General features: G+C 35.7%; 1 long non-coding RNA gene across 1 annotated transcript; it reads left to right on the top strand.

Moving 5' to 3' along the window:
* The first annotated feature begins 8,796 nt into the window (after positions 1-8,796).
* LOC134565228 (uncharacterized) lies at positions 8,797-19,229 on the top strand. The gene is made up of 2 exons (XR_010083825.1): positions 8,797-8,930; positions 12,198-19,229. It is a non-coding gene; the product is annotated as an uncharacterized LOC134565228 (long non-coding RNA).
* Positions 19,230-19,330: the final 101 nt, after the last annotated feature.

Genomic DNA, 19,330 nt, shown 5'->3' on the forward strand with positions numbered 1-19,330 from the left:
AGTAAAGTCTGGGCTCTTTTAACCTCATGAGAACTTTTGTTGAGTTTTCCTTTCCTCTGCCTCAAGGAAAAGTAGTACCTTAAGCCCCTTTTAAATGAACTCACCAAACTTTACCATTCACCAGGGCTTTATATGATCTCATATCATACAAGATATATTCAGGAAGAAGGGTCATTTCTGATTGCCTACAATTCATATCAGTGCAGTTCTCAGCATTTTCAGACATCGTTAAGACTTGCCCTTAGAATCAAGGTGCCACCAAGAATACTTTTAAACTATATTCATTCCTCTTTCAGTTTTGAAAAGTACAGGAAAAGGGATTATTAATATTTATTCATAGATATATTTATATGAATCACAGCAGTGCCAGAGTTTTTCTCCAGCTCTGAGTCCAGCTGGCAGAATTTGACTACATCAACACTACAAAATCATTTTAGTCTGTAACTAGCATATTTCTGCTAACCTCTGAACCGTGCCTAGAATCTTTTTTTAGGAAGTAAGTGGCCCAGGCCAAAAATTATACTAAAGAATTCTCTGAAAATTTGTCATTACAAGCATTTAAATTTCATTCCACTAACTTTTTTTCCAGTCTGACACTGATGAACATATTGATAACGGGTAAGTCCAGTGCATAAAATTGTGTATAAGATCTATACTTCAGGTTCTGTAGAGAGAGAGATCCCCCTTCTTCAGACTGTAGCAGTCACTAAAACTAGACCACAGGACCTGTGCTACCTGTCACATATATCCAATTTATGTTAGGTTCTTCAATTTGAGAACAAAAGAAACTTGTTAAAATGGTACAGTGTTAATTATGTTAGTGTTAGGATACAGAGCTGTAGAACTAAGTACTGGTTAAATTGTTCTGGGCCAAATTTGATTTAAATATCTATCTATCTATCTATCTATCTATCTATCTATCTATCTATCTATCTATCTATCTATCTATCTATCTATCTATCTATCTCTCAAAGGACAACATTATGATATGAAACTGAATTCAGAAAAAAAAATTGAACTGTTCCAGTTTTCTAAACCTTTCCATAAGAAAAGGTGAAAGTGAACATTTTGGTGACCATTTTGGAGAAAGATAATATACTCTCATCTTTAGTAGGAGTAAACAGTACCCATTTCTTCACAATGTTGATGATCACTATCTTTCCTTAAAGCTGCTTAAGTGGACTAGTTTTGATAAATGGGATATGAGAGACATTTGAAAGAAACAATTGTTTCTGAATTTCTGTGAAACCAGGGGAAAATATTATGCAGATTGTTAAATATTTGCTTCCTAACCTTTCCATTTACAAGAGATGTAATAAACTGAATCTAGACAGAAGAGGCAAGTAAGTATACAAAGGTATCTATATGGTTACATTGAAATCAGGCTGCTGGAGATAGATGTAATCTGTCAAGATAATGGTAGGGGGACCCAAGATATTTACCTGTTTACATATTCCTCTCCAATGAAAAAAGAAAATTTAAACACATCTGGTTTAGCTGAAAATCTCTATCTTTTCATGGCATCCCAAGAAATATAAGTAGGCAGAACATAAAAAGAGTATCTTGCAGTATTTTAATTACTTTTACAAGTTTAAATCGTGTGGCTAATATGTTAATATGCTAAACTGTACAAATGGAGTTCAACCCACAGCTTTGTGATTAAACTATGAGGTTAAAATAAGTATTTTATACATTTAAAATTTATGGTCTAAAAATAATTCTATAGTCTTTATGGTTTATGTTCAAGACTTAAAATAGTTTTTCTGTAAAGTCACATTACTTTGATGTTATGGTAGAATTTTTTTTCAGCTTTAACTTTTGCTTGCAAGTATACCTGTATGATAGCATTTACATAGGATAATTTTCTTCACAGCAGATGAGGGCAAAGCTTGTGCAAAGTAAATACAGAAGAAACTGGTTTCCTTGTTGTCCTTAGATTCAGTGCTTAGTTAGAGGGTTTAGTTATATCATCAGTCTGTATCTGAATTTAGCATTCTCTTAATGGTCTGGCTTTATTCTCCTTCAATTTGTATGCTATTAAAAATCTAGCTGCATTTATCGTTAAGAGGAATATGCAATACATTAGCATAAAGAAAGAAACAAAAAATTTCTTTTGTGCCCAGGCAAATCAGGCTACCAGACAGATTGGAGAAGGGGGTACCAGAGAAAAACATATGCTTTAAGACTGAAAAATGGTCATTAACAACTATTTTTTCTCAGTGGTCTCTGATGCCGTGTTTCATAAATTTGCTGCAGTTTTTAGCAAAATCATGTCTTCAATAGATATAGTCACACCCTGAGAGTCTTTTCACTGATCCCACTGAGATTTTGGTTTCTACACAATGAGTGCAGCAAGGGATTGAACTAATTCTATGGTAGATACCCCCCATTATTCCTCTAAAATAGATGGAATATCATGTACTTACATCAGTTTATAAGATATTTGGATTATTTTTTTATGTATGGTCTTTGTGCCTGCAGTGACAATGTAATCATTATTTCCATGAAGCTGATAATGGCAGAAAAGAGGAAGAGAAATAAGATAAAACTGTCCAATGAACTTTATTGTCTAATAAAGAGAAAAATGGGCATTTTTGCACTAAGAATAACTAAGAAGTCAAAACCATTTTTACTGAACCCATTTTGCGGTACTGACCATCCCCATGGATATTTGGATGCCTGCAGTCCCATAATGATTTTCTCCATTTTTTATCCCTTCTAGTACTCCAACAGCAGCATTTGTTCTGACTAGCAAAACTTTTAAAAGACAAGAGAGGCACATTCTAGTTTAGCAGGCATTTTCACTGCATTTTCACCCCAAATCAGCTCTATGCAAGTTAAAACACTGAGGCATTGGGGCCAAAGCAATCCCCAGTGTCCTACAAAAACAGTCAGGGGCACAAAGAGATTATAGTTAGTAGAGAACAAGAGGAGCTTAAAAACATCTGATGTGAGGTGAGATTTATTTTTAGGAGTATAAGTTTATATAAATTTATACAGGATAGTAATTTCTGTCCTTCCTGCTAGGAAGTAAAAACTTTTCCAGTACATAAAAAACAAACAAACAAAACCAAACAAAAAACACAACAGGATTCTCTGCATTGTCATTTTATTATTCCATTAATTCCATTAGACATGTGAGCTGGTATTGATTGGAGATTTGTGAGTGCAGCTGTAGTTCACAAGGCTGGACCATAAGAGCATGTGCTAAAACTTAAATCTTTGAGAAGCTGAAAATTCATACGAATTTTCTTGTCTTATTTTTTTTGATTTTAAATCTTTTACTTATGGCTTAAAATAAAACTCAGTTTTTATTTTCTGAACTTTCTGGCTCAAGGGATTTTTTCTGTACCTGAAATCCATTTTAAGACTAAATAAGTGTGGAGGCAGGAGAAAAAAGTCCCAGTTTTCATCCTGTCTTGTGTGCCATTTAGGATGTCAATAACAGTTTAATATTAGAGTTAGGATGGAAGCTGTGTGGGCTTTCTACAAGCAGTACTTAGGACTCATCAGTGAACTGATCTTAGCATCTATAGTTCCAGAAACAGGTAAATAAGCGTACTTTGAACTTACTTGTCATACAGAAAAGTGGGTTTCACCATACCTCAAATGTACTTGTATTGCTATACCACAGCGTATATCTTCTTCTTAAACAGCCAGTTATCCACCCTGCAATTAAGATTTTAAAATATGTACTTTTAATAAATTGCCTAAAGGTTAGTGTGATTTTACAATACATAAATTCTGTTTCCATATGAATTTTTTTTTTACTCCATTACTACTATGCTTATTTAACAATTTCCGTTCAACCTTTATTTTTTTACATGCATGACGATAGCTCATTTGCAATTACGCATTTTAATTTGTAACTGAGCCATATATTTTGCTTGCAAGCTTCATGTAATTTTAGCCAAATTAGCAGCAGTTAATTTTTTTCTCTAACAATGACAGTGTAAGTTTCTGATCACAGACATTAGGACTATATCTATAAAACATTTTTATGGGATTGTATAAAACTGCCAATCTGAGGGGCCAAAATAACAGGTGGGTTAGCCTTAGTGTTTAAAAATATCTGAATTACTCAATATGATGTTCAATATAAATACTCAGTGTAAAATGCACCTGATTAATAATCTTTGCCACCCTTTTCTCCTTTGGATGCCTGCAGAATTAACTTGCTGTGTTGGATTTGCATGGCCTAGTTTTTGGTGAGGAGCGAAGAAGCCAGCCACAGAAGTGATTTTCTCTGAGAAACCGCTAGAAGCTTCCTCTGTGCCTGGTAAAGCCAAACCCTGGCTTTGAGAACAGACATGCTGCTAAGCCAATTAGGGAAATTTGTAACGCCTCTGTGATGACATATTTAAGAAAGAAATCAAAACTTGGGCAATTTTTCCAAGGGGTGGGGCCATCCTGGTGCTGCAAGCAGCCATGTGGCTGCCGCCATCAATAAGAGACGGTCCAAAGATCCCTCATTTGCTCACGACTGTCGAGCAAGGACAGAGGCTGAAACCCCCAAGGACCCTAAAACCACAACACAGGAGTCCTGGCCTGACTGAGGCAGGATGTTTGCAAGGTTTTCTCCCACAGGTGCATGCACTGGACCAAGAATTGGTAAGTGCCCCCATGGAAACCCGTGCAGGAACAATGGCATAGTGGACTGGCTGCTTGCTGCGGGACTGGCCTGTCCTGTACCGATCGTACCTGCTCTGTTCCTGCTCCCCACCTCTTGGCAAACTGCCTGTCACTTTGAAAAAGACTATAAGAAGCCCCCACAACTCTACCGACTCCTAGACTTCCCCATGGAAGAAGAAAGATCAACTGGCAGCAGCCACGAGGACCTTGTCTCTACGTTGGTAGCTATTCCCTCTCCACCTTTTTTCTCGCTATCCTTTGTTTCTTTTTTCCTCTCCATCTATTGCATACTGATATTGTTGGCACTCAATAAAGTGCACTGCTGATGTGATTGATTTGAAGTCCCCTCGTGTGTGTCTTTTGCGCTTTGAGATTAAGAACAAACTATCACGATTTGAGCCCATGTTGGTTGGATTGTGACACCATCTCGGCACAGCCGGTGGTGGACTTTGCCTGCCTGGCTGCTTCTAGCCCACCACCCGCAGACAGACAGGCAGGGGCAGTGGCAGGGGATTCCCTTTCTCAGTGCTGTTGTGTGACCATGTGGATGCCGTGGCCGCTGCCATCTCGGCACGGTCTGTGCCTGCTTGGCCACTTTCACCCAGCGGTGCCGCGGGCAGAAGGGCAGGGCGGTAGTGGCTTCTCCTGGTCAGTGCCACGGCGGCCAGCACCGCCCACGCGGTGGTGGCGAGGGCGTGATGAGCCATTCCCCGGCATGGGGCCTGGGCAAAATCAACTTCTCAGTGCTGCAAAGTCCTGCAGAAATCTTTGAACTGGTGGAAATTGTCGGCAATGGTACTTACGAGCAGCAGCATCTTTCCTCGTAGTCAGAGAAAGAGGAGAAAGGGAGGACGTGTGAAGATAGGCAACATGACAACACAAAGGTCAGTGAAAGGAAGGAGAGGGAGGAGATGCTTCAAACTTTAAAGCTGAGATTCTTCTGCAAGCTGTATTGAAGACTGTAATGCAACAAATTGTCCCTCAGTAATTCATGAAGTGCATGGGGAGATGCAGAGATTCACTCACAGCCCATGGCAAAAGGTGCTCCCCCTGAAAGTTTATTTTAGTTCTCATTAGCCTCCTTTAATTTCACTAATAGTGTTTTTTCTTTATATATTTAAATTTGAGCCTGTTTTGCCCTTAGAGTGTTTCCTCCCAGGCCTTAGCTCAACTAATTTTGTTTTTCCTTCTCTTCTCTGCCTAGCTGTAGGAGAAGAGAGTAAGCAAATGATTTTTGTGGGTATCTGGCGCTTAGCTAGCATCAAACCACGACACTTGCCCAGAAGGATCTTGCTCACTGAGCTGGATGAAGGTAGGAATTGGACGATCCTTTTCTAATATTAACTGATTGCTTTTATCACTTAAGCATCTTTAAAAAACGATAAAGCATATTATAAAAAACTGTAGACTGAGCATTAGTTACTAATTTAGTGTTAAATTTGTTACTGAAGATGCAGAACTGTGAAATACCAATGATGAGAACTGTTTAATTGTGGACTGCTGCTTTTTTATATATTGATATTGATTACTAATGAGAAATCATTGTGATTACTGATTTTGAGACTATTGAGCAAAGCTTTCATTTTTGTGGTAAAGAAAATGTCATGGGCCAATTCATATTTTTTTAAACCACAAAGGCCTCAAAGCAGATGAATACGTAGGGACTGTATAATCATGCTGCAAAAAGTTAGTGTAAAACAACAGAGTCTGGGTGTGAATTTAAGGGAAAGGATGTGTAGAGTTACTTTCATAAACCAGGAGTGTCACTTTTTATTCTATTTAAATAAGAGCAACATTGGTTACAATAGCACAAGGTAAGCACTTATTAAGTTTTCCTCATCACTACCTTAATTCAATCTAATACTTTTCATTTATGCATTTCCCTGATACCCATGCATCATATTTACCCCTTGCAATCTGACTGAGCAACACTTTTCTGATTAATCTTCATCTTCAAAGATATTACTCTACAGGAACATGCCAAGACAGTCCAATTTTATAGTAGTAAAGTAACAACAAGAGCTTATGTTTGCCCCCATTTAGTTTTGTACTAGATACTAGGGTTGGTCTTGTTCTGAGGTATTTAAGATCAAGTTTTTTTATTCCATGCTGAGTGAACACATATCAGGTTTTTAATTATGCTGTTGTGAAGAATGTTCTAGATAATCCTTATTAATTTAATAGAAAATTACTTTCCCTTTCTGTAGGCACCTCACTGGGTTTCTGGAATATCAAAGTACACTATCACAACTTCTTTACTGTTGATTTTTAAAGAGCATGAAAAAGAACAACTTGAGCTTACTAAAAGGCCTTATGAAACAAGTCCATGGGATTGAAAGGGACCCTATGGGGTGACTGAGGTGATCTCTGTGCTCTTGCATAGATGTGCCAAGAAAAGGCCTCTTAGCTTTCTTTTCTAATTCCTGCAACTCTTTATATGGTATTCAGTTTTCCTCATAATTAAGCTATTCATTATTTTCCTGCTATAAATTTAATGACTGCTTCGAACCTTGCTTCCAAGGGATGTAGTAAACAATCATTATTGTCTCACTGTATGAATGCAAGGAAGAGGCAGGATGACATCAATGCATTTCTTTATGAAGATATTGAGACTTACAGCTCCAGTTGACTTTAAGTCCATGACATTGTACCTGCCCTTAACTATCAAATAAAATATGTTGAAGTGCCAGTATCAGTCTCCAGTTCTTTTATTGTGTCCACAGTCAGTAACCCACATAAAAATTAGCTATTTAGTTAGGAATAACAAGTAAACACAAAATGAATTTTTTTTACATGATTAATCTTTTACAGTCAAATTCACTGTTGAAATGTTACAGATACCAAAATTATAATTGAGTTTTAAAAAGCGATTAAGCCAATTTACAATGCCAAAGTTCTCAAAGGTTATTAAATTTAAAAAAAAAAGGAAAAATGTCATTCTGTACTTAAACTGCAATTTGTCAGAAATTGGGTACTTTGGGTATATAACCCAATACTTGTGCTATTCTGCTGCCACTTAACAGGCCACTGTCAAAAACATAGTCCAGACTCTATAAATTTGTCTGATTAGGGATTTATGTTCTTATCTCCTTATGTACATTCATATCTGTAAAAGTAACACATTTAAATATTTTCTGTACTATGCTGCATGACATTTCTTTCCAAGATGTACAATTTTTGTTCTAAATATAACAGAGCTAATGAGATACATGTTTCAAGAGTTTGAATACTTTTTAGAAATATAAATTTTATATATATATACATATATAAATGTGAAGGATATATATTGATATCAGTGTTGATAGATATACAAAACACTCTTTCCAATCAATTTTTATAATCAAATGAGTTATAGTAGTTATAAAATATTCTCACTGAGTCATAAAAATATATGCTATGCATCTCAAATTGTTTATTGACAATATATTCAATGATTCTGTTTTGATTTTCTAGACTGAAAAGCTTTAGATCAAATAATGTTATTCAGCCTGTATTTTAGCTATCAGATTAAAAAAAAAAAAAGGTAAAATTTTGCTTAAACATTGTAGGTACAAATTACATGTCTTTTGTATATGTGTGAATTATAAAGTGTTTAATGTTATAAATAAATAAATATATCTGGGTGGATCTTCTAGTCCTTTCCTAACTGCGAAGGAAAAGTCAGGATATTGCAATACACATTAAATCTCAGACGAATATTTCTCCTCATGACATTTCAGCTTTAAAAGTATGGATGTTCTCACTAAAAAACAAGATAAAAGTTAATGCAACAGCTTGACCCAAAGGCAATTTAATGAAAACTTCTGTAGCAACATGTACCAGCTATAAATTATTTCAAAAGCAATTTATAAAAGTGACAGGAGAGTACACATATGTAGATTCTCCAGCTGTTTGCTAGTCTTTGCTGAAAAATAAGTTAAGATATATTCCTTTAAGCCGGAATTCTTAATTAAAATATTTTAAAAGTAGTTTCTATACCACACTACATCAATAAGAAAGCCACAGAAAGATATTTCTTATGGGTTTTTTTCTGGTTCCTAAGAATTCAAAATTTTTATTTGAAGAACGTGGCAAGAGTTTTAATTTTTGTTTCTGTATCTTTTTGATGTCCTCCAGGGCCATGTCTTTTTTTTTAAATGTTGAAGACCTGCAATCTGGATTAATTTTGGATCATGCCCCATATCAGAATGTGACCTTTCAGGGCTCCTATTTACCTCAATCACAAATTTCAAAGTTTTTCTAGAGTCCTGGATTAACTATCTGGATGTTATCTGAATAGAAATACTTTTAATGCCTCAGTAAGTGTCTTCTTATCTATTTTAGCTCATTGTAGAAATGGTGTTGACTTTGAGCCTTTTGAGAACCAAACCAAATGTACAAGCCTTTAGACATCTAAGTTTACCTGATAATTAGGATTAACTGAAATTAGTTACACAGGCTGGAAGAAGCAACAAGTATTGCCACATAAACACAAGCCTGTAAAGATCAATAGTACCTTAAAATAGATCCTGCTCAATCACAGTCCTTAACATAATATTTAAAACAAACCTATTTTTTCTCCTCCCATGTTGACCAGTTTCATTTTTTAAAATTATACCTTGGAAAAAACCCTTCTCTAGTAAGAAATGTTTCCTTTGTCTCCATCCTAAATGGCAATGTTAGAAGTAAGTTATCTCAGAGGCTTTCTTTGGAGGACTTCAATGAGTTGGGCATCTGGCCTTTATCCAAGAACCAGGTAAGTAACTGAAGGGCATCACTGTGCAATTCCTTCTATATTGGCAGCGACTTTGGCTGTGCATATGTCTGAAGTGAACAATATGAGACAATTATCATGTTTTACCTTCCAGCCTGGGGAGAGGAGATGCTTCCTCCTGGCTGGACAGACTGCAGCATATTGCCTTAAACCTAAACATTCATGTTTATATCCAGAAAATTGGTGGCAATGACTTTCTTTGGCCATTTCTGTAGAAGAAGAATAAAGGGTTTTAAACACTTGTAATTAAATAATTGTTTTCAATAATTTGCACTAAATATTTACTCATTTAAAGTATCTTGTCTCTCCATCCATTTGTTAGCCATTTTAAACTGGCACATAAATAGATTTCAGATCTACAAAAACTGTATGTGTATCTGCTGCTACATGCAAAACAAGCTCTGAGAAGATAAAAAATTTAAATCCTGATAGAGTTCACAGTCATAGCTGACTATGACTCTTTCCTGTGTTGTTAAAGGATTTAGTCATAAACTAAATTTTTAACCCTGTTAATCTTAAAAACCTATCATTTTGCCTAGTAAATCCTCCATTTTTTGGAAGAAGTATTTTAGAAATATAACTATGGCAATAACCTAGCTCAAAATGAATCTGTAGTCAGATTTTGTCCAGAATGAATGTTAGCCCTAAGCAGAAGCAACAGAGAACTGGAAGTAGACCTGCTTGGACAGAATTTAATAAGATATGGTTCTCATTCCTTTTCACAAATAAAATAAAATTAAAAAAAAAAAGATTAGAAAAACTATGTAAATTCAGATTTACACTCTCCCTTTTCCATCTTATTCCTTAAATAAAATAATGTATATGTTTAGTCTATTAATAGACATGAAGTAATTTTTTTCAAAGAAAAATTGAATGAAAACATGAATTTTTACGTCACGAAAGAGGAGAATTCTGTACAGCTGTGTGTAAACAATGGCAGGAATTTCAAAGTGTGAAAAAGTTTTCCTTGATTTTGTCCTTTAAAATAGATGCAAGAGGATAGGGACATTTAGTTCTTCATGTGTTGTAGTGAGTTCTCAGCTTTATCACTGCAGCACATTAACTTGTCTAGTTTTAGCCATTATCTCCTTACAAGAAGTTTTGATGATGGGCACAAGCAGGTTCACCTGTAGAACAGAGTGGCGTTTCTGAGATAAAAACATGCTGAAACCAAATCCATAAAACACCAGTGAACTGTCGCTGTTTCCATAATTGGAGCAAAGCATAAGGTGAACATCTCCCTTATGCAATTTTCCTATTGATGAAACCCAGGATTCTAGGAACTTATATGAAAGATTGTTTTCGAACTATAGATCATTAAAAATAATTGATTCTCACAGAAGAAATGGGATCTCTGGTTCCAGTTTATGCAATTTCTGATTCTTGGTATAATTGCTGATTTTTGCTTCTTGATCAGTAAATAAAGCTAGCAAAGGTTGGAGGAAGAAGTTTTAGGCAGTGAGCAGTTCCCTTTTGAATATTACCTGTCCTCATCCCCTGTGCAAGGGAGGATAGGAGAAGGACAGGATTAATCTGATTATTATTCTCTCTTCAAAGCCTTTAAAAGATAAATAATTAGAAATGCAAAACTTCTTTGTCAATACTAGGATTGTGTAGGATGAGAGGCAGTGAGCCCAAATCCATAAAGCATTATGAGGAAAATATTGGACTGTCACTAGAGTTGATGTGGTGTTTACAATATTTTCATTTAATTGTGCCTGCACTTCATTATGTTAGACACTAAAAATGGCCCAAATCTCATATTAATGGGATGTTAAGCAATAAATTGATAAATTTAGAGTGAACAAACTCACAAGGAAGACAGAAAAGTAAAGCAATCCCTTAAGAATAAGCAACAGAGGATGAATGTGGGAGAACTATAGAGAATTGAAACATGATGGGGAATCATATACAGTATGTACAGAAAAGAATGGAAAAAGAGAGCCCAACAGACCACTGGGGCATCAATCAAAGCATGTGGTAACACAGGAAGCAAACAAGAGTATTAGGGAAACCACAGTTTCATACTGACTTAATGCATTGTTGACATTAAGCTGATAAAATGGTGAATAATGGAGTTGAAAATATATTTCAATCAGGACTGGCAGAAATAACCACAGACATGGTTAAAGGAATGTGTTAAAAACAAGCAATACAAGGAGAGACTGCTTCTGAACCATTGACATTAAACTTTGAAGTGAGAAGTAAAATGGTAAAAAGAATAGTGCATTAAAAGTAGTAGCACTTTTTAGTGACTTTTAGGAGTAAAATAACATATAGTGTTTTCTGTTTATGAACCAGCCATGAAAAGTAGAAACTTATTTGTACAAAGAAAGCATTCATTTCACTAGTTGTTTTCTGTCTTGTTGCATCTGTAAAGGTTTCTTTGGAAGTCCCTCACAAACAATCAAACACAAATAGAATAATAAAGAATGACACTAATTAACTTTAAAGTTAACTTTTAAGGGAAATAAGTTAAATTCCTTATTCCTACCATAAACTAATAATATTTTCATGCTACTCAGGAAACTCAGGTGACTAAAACCAGGAATTGAACGAAAGGACTGTAATATGGGTGAAATAAGAAACTGTACATGTGCTGGGAGTTGTTAGCAAACTGTTTGTCTGAACAGGTGCTCCACAGGGACATGGTCTCTCCTGGCTGCAGAAAGGGGAATGGCCTAGAACTGTGTGGGCACGGCTTATTTGCTGTTCTGTTCCACCCACAATCATTGCTGGGGGCATGGGCTCAGGGGAAGGAAAATGTGGCTCTACACCACAAGTGCATCATTTTGTTCTCTGTCTTCCTCAGGAAAGTTGCCAGGACCAACACTACACCTCTGTCCCTCTCCCAGTGGTGCCCATCCCACCCCAGCTCCAGGAGAGCACGGCTGAGGCTGAGTGGAGCTGAGTGGAGCTGGAAGGAGCCGAGCCCAGAGGAGCAGAGCAGTCTCAATGCAGAAAATCTGTTCTTCTGGGGGAGAGTTCTTTGTTGTTTTTGTTGTCTTGGGCTCAAGGAAGGGGAACACCAACTGCAGAGAGCACCCACCAAGTTGTATTTGTCTCAGGAATAACAGCGTGTCGCTGCAGAGCTGCAGGATTAGCTGCTATCTTGGTTTTTGTCTTGTCAGCCATGTGGAACTGAATTAACATGGCGAACACCTTTTTGTCTGTAAATCATCTCTTTTGTTATTAATACTGTTTCTGCTATTAGACATTTCTTGTTCCATTCCTGTTTGTTTTTAGTAAATTATCATCTCAAGCCACGGCCTCTGCCTTTGTCCCTCTCTCACCAGATGGAGTGCATGGGAAAGGGGAGCAGCTTCTTTTGAGTTAAATTCCCAACTGGTTTTAAACCACCTCATGGTCCAGTCCTGGTATTCTGAGAATTCAGATTTTCTATTAAAATGCTCAGTGTTCTAGCTGTACTGCTAAAGTAAGATTAAGTTTCTTAGTTGATGTTCGACTTTTAGCAAGTGCCATCAACACAGCCCTGTAAGACTCTCTATTTCTTTGTACAGGAAAATCTGTAGACAGGTGAAATTGTCGAGGCATCCTAAGTTAGTGTGTTTATAGAGAAGACCACAATTACTGAGAAAGTGATAGGACTCAATACTGTCCTACATCCTTGATGGATGCATCAAAAATGACCAAGCACTGCTGCAACCAAGTGCTGGCAAATTTCATATCTGGTTGGGTGACAAAGCACTCTGCATTTTCACCCTTAACTTGCAGCTGCAGTATTTTGAGCAGTGGTGTCAGCAGATCACACAGGTTAAACAACCTTGCAGTTTCCTGAGGGTTGCCTCATGGAGGACAGCTGCTGGGGATTTTTTTGCTAAAATATTTTCCAATCATTTTCTCAGTATCTCTGGGGATTATTTGCCTCAGTTCTTTTTATGTGCAATACTGCTTTTGGTATCTGTCATATTCTAAACCACCCCATTCAGCCTCACAATAACACTATAAGCAAAAGGGAAGAGTTTCTAGAGATAATAATATCCTTTTTTTGTTACTAACACTATTTTAGGTCATGTATTTAATGGTGCCAGAAATCAAGTTTTGGACTCTTAAATATCTTCAAGGAACTGGACAAAAGGGGGGAAAAATATGGAGATATGTATATCACTTTTTCAAGTGCTTTTTCTGCTTTTCATGGGCAAGGATACCTGTTTTCAGGAAAAACAGAAGCCTCTGTGCAAAAAAATGGATTTAGATGGATCTTACATAAAAATGCAGTGGGTGAATGCCAGGCAGAATGATTACCTGATTTTGTACCTCTGCCCTATCAGAGAACTCTCTGTGCAGGAAGAGCTGAAGAGAATCATGGACACTGTGACTGGCAGATAAGACTTTATTTTCCAGTGTGTTGCTTCAACAAAATGTAGCTGTCATTCTTCAGTGAATTTAAATGAGAATGAACATGTGAACCTTTATAGGTCTCAGTAAGCTGTAGCCTGTTGCTGCTACTGCACTTTGAATCTTCTGTGAATATGCACAATATGGAAAGAACATTTTAGAAACTTAGAAAAAAAATCCAGAGAGAAGAATTAGAGGCTGTGAATATGAGACAAGATTAAGACAATTTAATATACTATGCTGCTGCTTGAAGGAAATACTATAAAGAGTGATATAACTGCATAAAAATACATCAGAGGTAAAGAATGAGAGTTACAGAGGTTATTATAACATTATTTACTGTAGTGTCTCCTTTACCATCAACATAGGCTATTAACTCTGAGAAATATAAATTCAGTAGAAAAAAAATCTGTAAAAATCTGGAAATTGAATATACTGTAGCAGAATACTTAGGCAATATTTTTGGAAATAACTTTAAAGGGTAAGACTTTTAGTGCTTCATCTTGCACCATTAATATCTTTGGGGATCTAAAAAGTGACTTGAATAAAAAATAGATAGGGCCCTTCAGGCAGCAGTCTGAGCAAGCCAAAGAAGCAATTAATATGTGAGTTTCATTTGCATTAAAGATATTTTAAGGGCTGTGTGTGAATATCAGAGAAAGGATTAGAATGGGAAATCCTGATTTTTCTGTAGAGGTAGCTGACCTCAAAGGTTTCCAAACTGACTTACATCAAGTGTTTTAAAATTTTCAGGCAAGGGTTTCTCTCTTCTGGAGATTGAGCAGATCAGTTACTCATTGTGTTCTGTATGTTATGGCTGCTACAAGCTGTTGGTGCTGTCTCCTGTCAGATATGCCACAGGTAAAGGAGGCTTCTTGTTGCAACTTAACTGTAGTTAGTGCACAAGAATAAAGCTGATACATTAAAAGCTGATACATTGGCTGCAAAATGGCTTGTTTCTATAAACATTACCTTGTGACAGACCATTTTCCTCTAGGTTTTTTTACAGCCTTAGGTGTTTCTGCAGCCAAAATGCCTGCTACAGAACAATAAAGCTGCTGTACAAGGGTACACTATCAAGAAAATACACACGATTTAAATGGGTTGTTTTCTTTGTGACAGAAATTTCATTTGAAACATTTGCTAATTTTGCATTCTATACTGTTCTCATAAACTGTCATCATTTCAGAGCACAGCTTATAACCTAATTTAAATAACTCTAGTTCTAAGATTTATGGTGCAAAACTGGTTTGAATAATACTCAAACTACATTAAGACTGAATTTTCCAAACATACAAAATGCTGACCCTTCTTGTGACTCGGTGGAAGTTTTTGGGTGGCATTAGCTGTATTGGTAGTTTGTAACATAGTGTGCAGCTGTGGAAATTGTTATCTCTGGGTGCTGTGGTTGCTAAAAGCTTACACATTTCACAGGACAATTGGAAAAATTAATGGCATAGAAACCTCCTGTAGGTTGTAATATACTGACAAGCCATTCTGGAAGAAGAAATTCCTAAGCTGCACATTATTCAAAGCTAATATAGTCCTCAGTAGAAATGTCCTTGCCTTCATTTTACACTTGACTCTAGGCATTCATTTTGGTCATTGAGAAAAGATTTCATGCTAGGTGCAGTGAGTATCACTGCTGTCCTGAGTGAAAAACCTTCATCAATAAAAGCTACTCACTTTGGTCTTTGTGTATGCCTGCAGCTCTCAGGTATTTATCTGTCTAACTCTGTGTACAATTCTGTTCCAGTCCTTACGTTGTAAGGTGTCTTGAGAGCTCTTATGTTAACAAGTGGGAGACTGATTTTACAGTGTATGCACAAACAGAACCTGGTGAATGACCTGTTCATTCAGGCTGTTGAAATGCACTGAATATTTTCCTTCTGTGATGAAAATAATTGTATGTGAACAACTCTTATCTGCATACAATTCTGATGGATGCTTAAATGCTTCTGTCTCAGGATCTGTACTGTAATGTGTTCTGTGTCCATGTCTATAATATAAACAGCATTGCATATACTTTTTTTGGAATTTTTGGAGGACACTAGTTAGCATTCGGGAGAAGGTTAGTGCCATGAAATCTAGCCAGGTGCCACTCAGATCAAACAATGTATACACTTCCCGAAATTAATAGAAGAAAAAAAAAGAAGAAATAGTGCTGCAACATAATACTGACAGTAGTCCATGAACAGATCACATAAATAAACTACACTGTAAAAGGCAGTAAAAGAAAAGGCAACTTCTTAATCAGATTTCTTCATTGGAAACAATTTTTCTGCCAGCTGAACAGTGTTATCCCTTAGACATATCACATTATTTACACTTCTCTAGGAAGAATATTCCCTCTAGCTGACCTTCATGCACTTATGTATCCATTAATTATTTCCTTTGCGCTTTGTCAAAGGACATAAATTGCTTCTGCATTTGAAATTAAATAGGAAAGGGACCATTTCCTATTTAATATTATATCTTAATTTTTAGATATTCTTAAGAATTTTTTTCCAAACACTTCCAGAATGAAGTCCCTTTCAAAGCAGATTTATGTTCTGCTGACTCTGCCTCAAAATTACATAACCATTCTTAAAATTATTTGCAATCATATAAGACCAAACATGAAAAGAAATTCCTAAGAATAGTTCATTTAACTGCAAATTAAAGCTTTCTAAAGCTGGTAACACAATGAAAAGCTCTCTTGAGCCTAGTTCTGTTATTCTTACACTGAGCAGCACCTTACTCTATGAGCAAATCCATATGATTTCTTTTCACCATTGTGTTCTCTATTTCATACTTATTAAATTGACCAAATTCAGTATGTAATGATTAAAGTCTTTTATCAGAGCAAGGTTTGCTGTAGGTTCTTTGCTAGAGATAATTTCATTTGACCTGCACAACCTGGAAAGGAATGAAAATATGTTTAGTAAGTTATGTTGCATATTTAAATATAACTTGCATATGTAAAGTTACAACACTTAAATTGCATAGAATCACAGAAACATATGATGAGGAAAGACCTGAATTATATTACCGAGTCTATCCTTAGGCCTAAGTATAATATGCTTTATGTATTTCATTATTAATAGACATCTGATTAGACTTTCCTGTAAGATGAACATTTTCTGAGGTTCCCATGATGCCCTAAAGCAATCTACCACTAGTGTTACCAGATTTTATCTCTATGAATTATTATTCTATATATCAGTTTGTGTCAGTTTATTCTTGTCCAAACTGTCAAGAACACAGCTCTGAGGATACACTTTAAAACAATTTTAATATTTATTTGAGGAGTATTATTTCTCCAATACCACCCCAATTTTACAGGTCATACTCTCCTTTGAATTCTCTTTAAACTGAAATCAACAACTTTAAGTCTTTAAGTCTTCCTCACTGCTCATGTTCTCCAGAACTCTGATCTTTCCTGTGAAGTCTATTCTATTAATCTCAACCTTTATGGGCACAGGAAGCCAAAACGAAACAGAGGTTAGTGCAGTGCTGAATAATGGAGAAGGATTTCCTACAAGATACACTTGGCTCAGACAGCCTGATATGGAATTCTTGTGTTTCAGAAAAGTGTGCTATTTCAGCCTGTCATATTTTATATATGTATTTTATAGATTTTGGAGAACTTCATAAAATAATAAAGCCATTAGGTGAAAAACAGATGTCATTTTATATGAAACTGTCTCCATTATTAAGTCAGATGCTGTGCCCAGTCCTGAGGATGTTCTGGTCAATTTATACTCTCAACCCCTTCCACTGTGTTCACACTCAATATTTAAGAGAGAAATACAAGATTCAGAGTGATTATTTTGTCAATTATGGCACTTGAGCACCACAGAGGTAATAAAATGCTGTACAGAGATCAATTTATGGACAAGAAATAGGTTAAAGTTCAGCCCAACAAAAGGCAGGTTAAAAATAGAAAGTGAAGCATATTGAAGAGTTAACGTGGCACTCACTTCCTTTTAAAAAAGATATATAACCATCATAGCATTATTTAGGAATGTTCTCATCATTTTTTCTGTTTTTTAGAAGTTCATCTTCTAAAATGTTTTTTATCTCCTCTAATTTCAGACTTCTGTAAATTGGACATCTAATTTCAAATTATATACTTTCGGCTTCTTAATTAACGATGGGAAGATCAAAGCACCTGTGAGGATCAATTCAATTATTCTAAACCATCATTTGAAGGGAACTCGAACTGGTATCTGTAAATTCCTGTTTCTTCACACAGAATAAACCCATGGCAATCTCATACCACCTGTTTTGCCTTAGACAACATTCCTTGACATACCTATGTGAGATGAAGCCAAGTCAAAATTTCAGTCCGGTCAGATTAAGTGGTTTTAAACAACCCATAGCCTCAACTACTAACAAGATAGAGGGCAGTTTAGAATGTTGACTTGAAGAAATTAAATTGAATTTGGCTTTCTGTTAAATACACAGTCTTTTTGATACAGATGCAGTCATATCAGAAGATATTAACATCCTAGTCTTGTAAATTTAGATCAGCAAACTGAGACAAAGAGTAAACAACAATTAACTCTATTTTATTAAGAGTTCAATCTACCAAAATACCACATATTTTTGTCATGGCACTTTAATGGCCTTTAGTGGATTTGAAGAAAAAATAAGATATTATTTGAGATGATTGCTTGCTTGAACTTCAGTAAATGAAACAGCAGTTCTTTGAGTACCAATCTGCTGTTTGTAGATCACTGCGACAGCATGATTGGAAATGTATCATCTTTGCTGCTTTGAAGTTTTAATGGCATCTCTTTCATTTATGTCATTAAATATAGATGTTGCAGAAGGTTAAAGCCCTTTGTGATATCTTATTTGAAAAAGTGTTTTGCAGCTAGGGATCTGTTTATGAATATATTTGGACAATGCATTTACATTTTATTTCATGATAAGTTTAGCAATGATACATAATTATACTAGACAGGCTAAAAACTGATAGTGAAGAAAAATAGGATCAAAGGATTGAAAGAAACTATAATTCAAACTCTGTCTATGTGAGAAGGGTTCTGGAAAAACACCCAGAAATTAAACAACACACATAAGTACACAAAATTTATAGAATGAATATCTGAAAATGTTATTTAAAAATATTTCATTATATTTTTTCTATAAATTTTCCTCACAATAGAATGGTAATTAAAACTTAAGACTGAAAACCAGTCATAAATCCAAGGTAAAAGGTAATAGGAAACAAGCTAAGAATATTAATGTGACTGAAGACTATGACTATGATGTGAAGAAAATAGGCTGTTCAATTTCTGCCAGGAAGTTTTATTGGTCTAAGTTTTGCCTTTGGCTATGAAATTAGTAATGCATGATAATTTCAGCTATTGACTTTGACTGGTAAATATGCTTCACTTATTCTTTGAGGGGAAGAAGAAGCAGCTGTCCTCTAATATTAATTGTTTTCAGTTATTCCATATCTGTGAAATAAAGCCTAAGCTTTTCCACTCATAAATGAATCTCTGTACTCCTTTCATAGACACCCAATCACCCTTACAGTTTTAGTTTCCTTTATTTCAGAAGACAGAAATAAACCCAGGGCATCTGCCTTGGAAT

Source organism: Prinia subflava, chromosome 2, assembly GCF_021018805.1.
Source record: "Prinia subflava isolate CZ2003 ecotype Zambia chromosome 2, Cam_Psub_1.2, whole genome shotgun sequence".
In the NCBI taxonomy this organism is placed as follows: domain Eukaryota; kingdom Metazoa; phylum Chordata; class Aves; order Passeriformes; family Cisticolidae; genus Prinia; species Prinia subflava.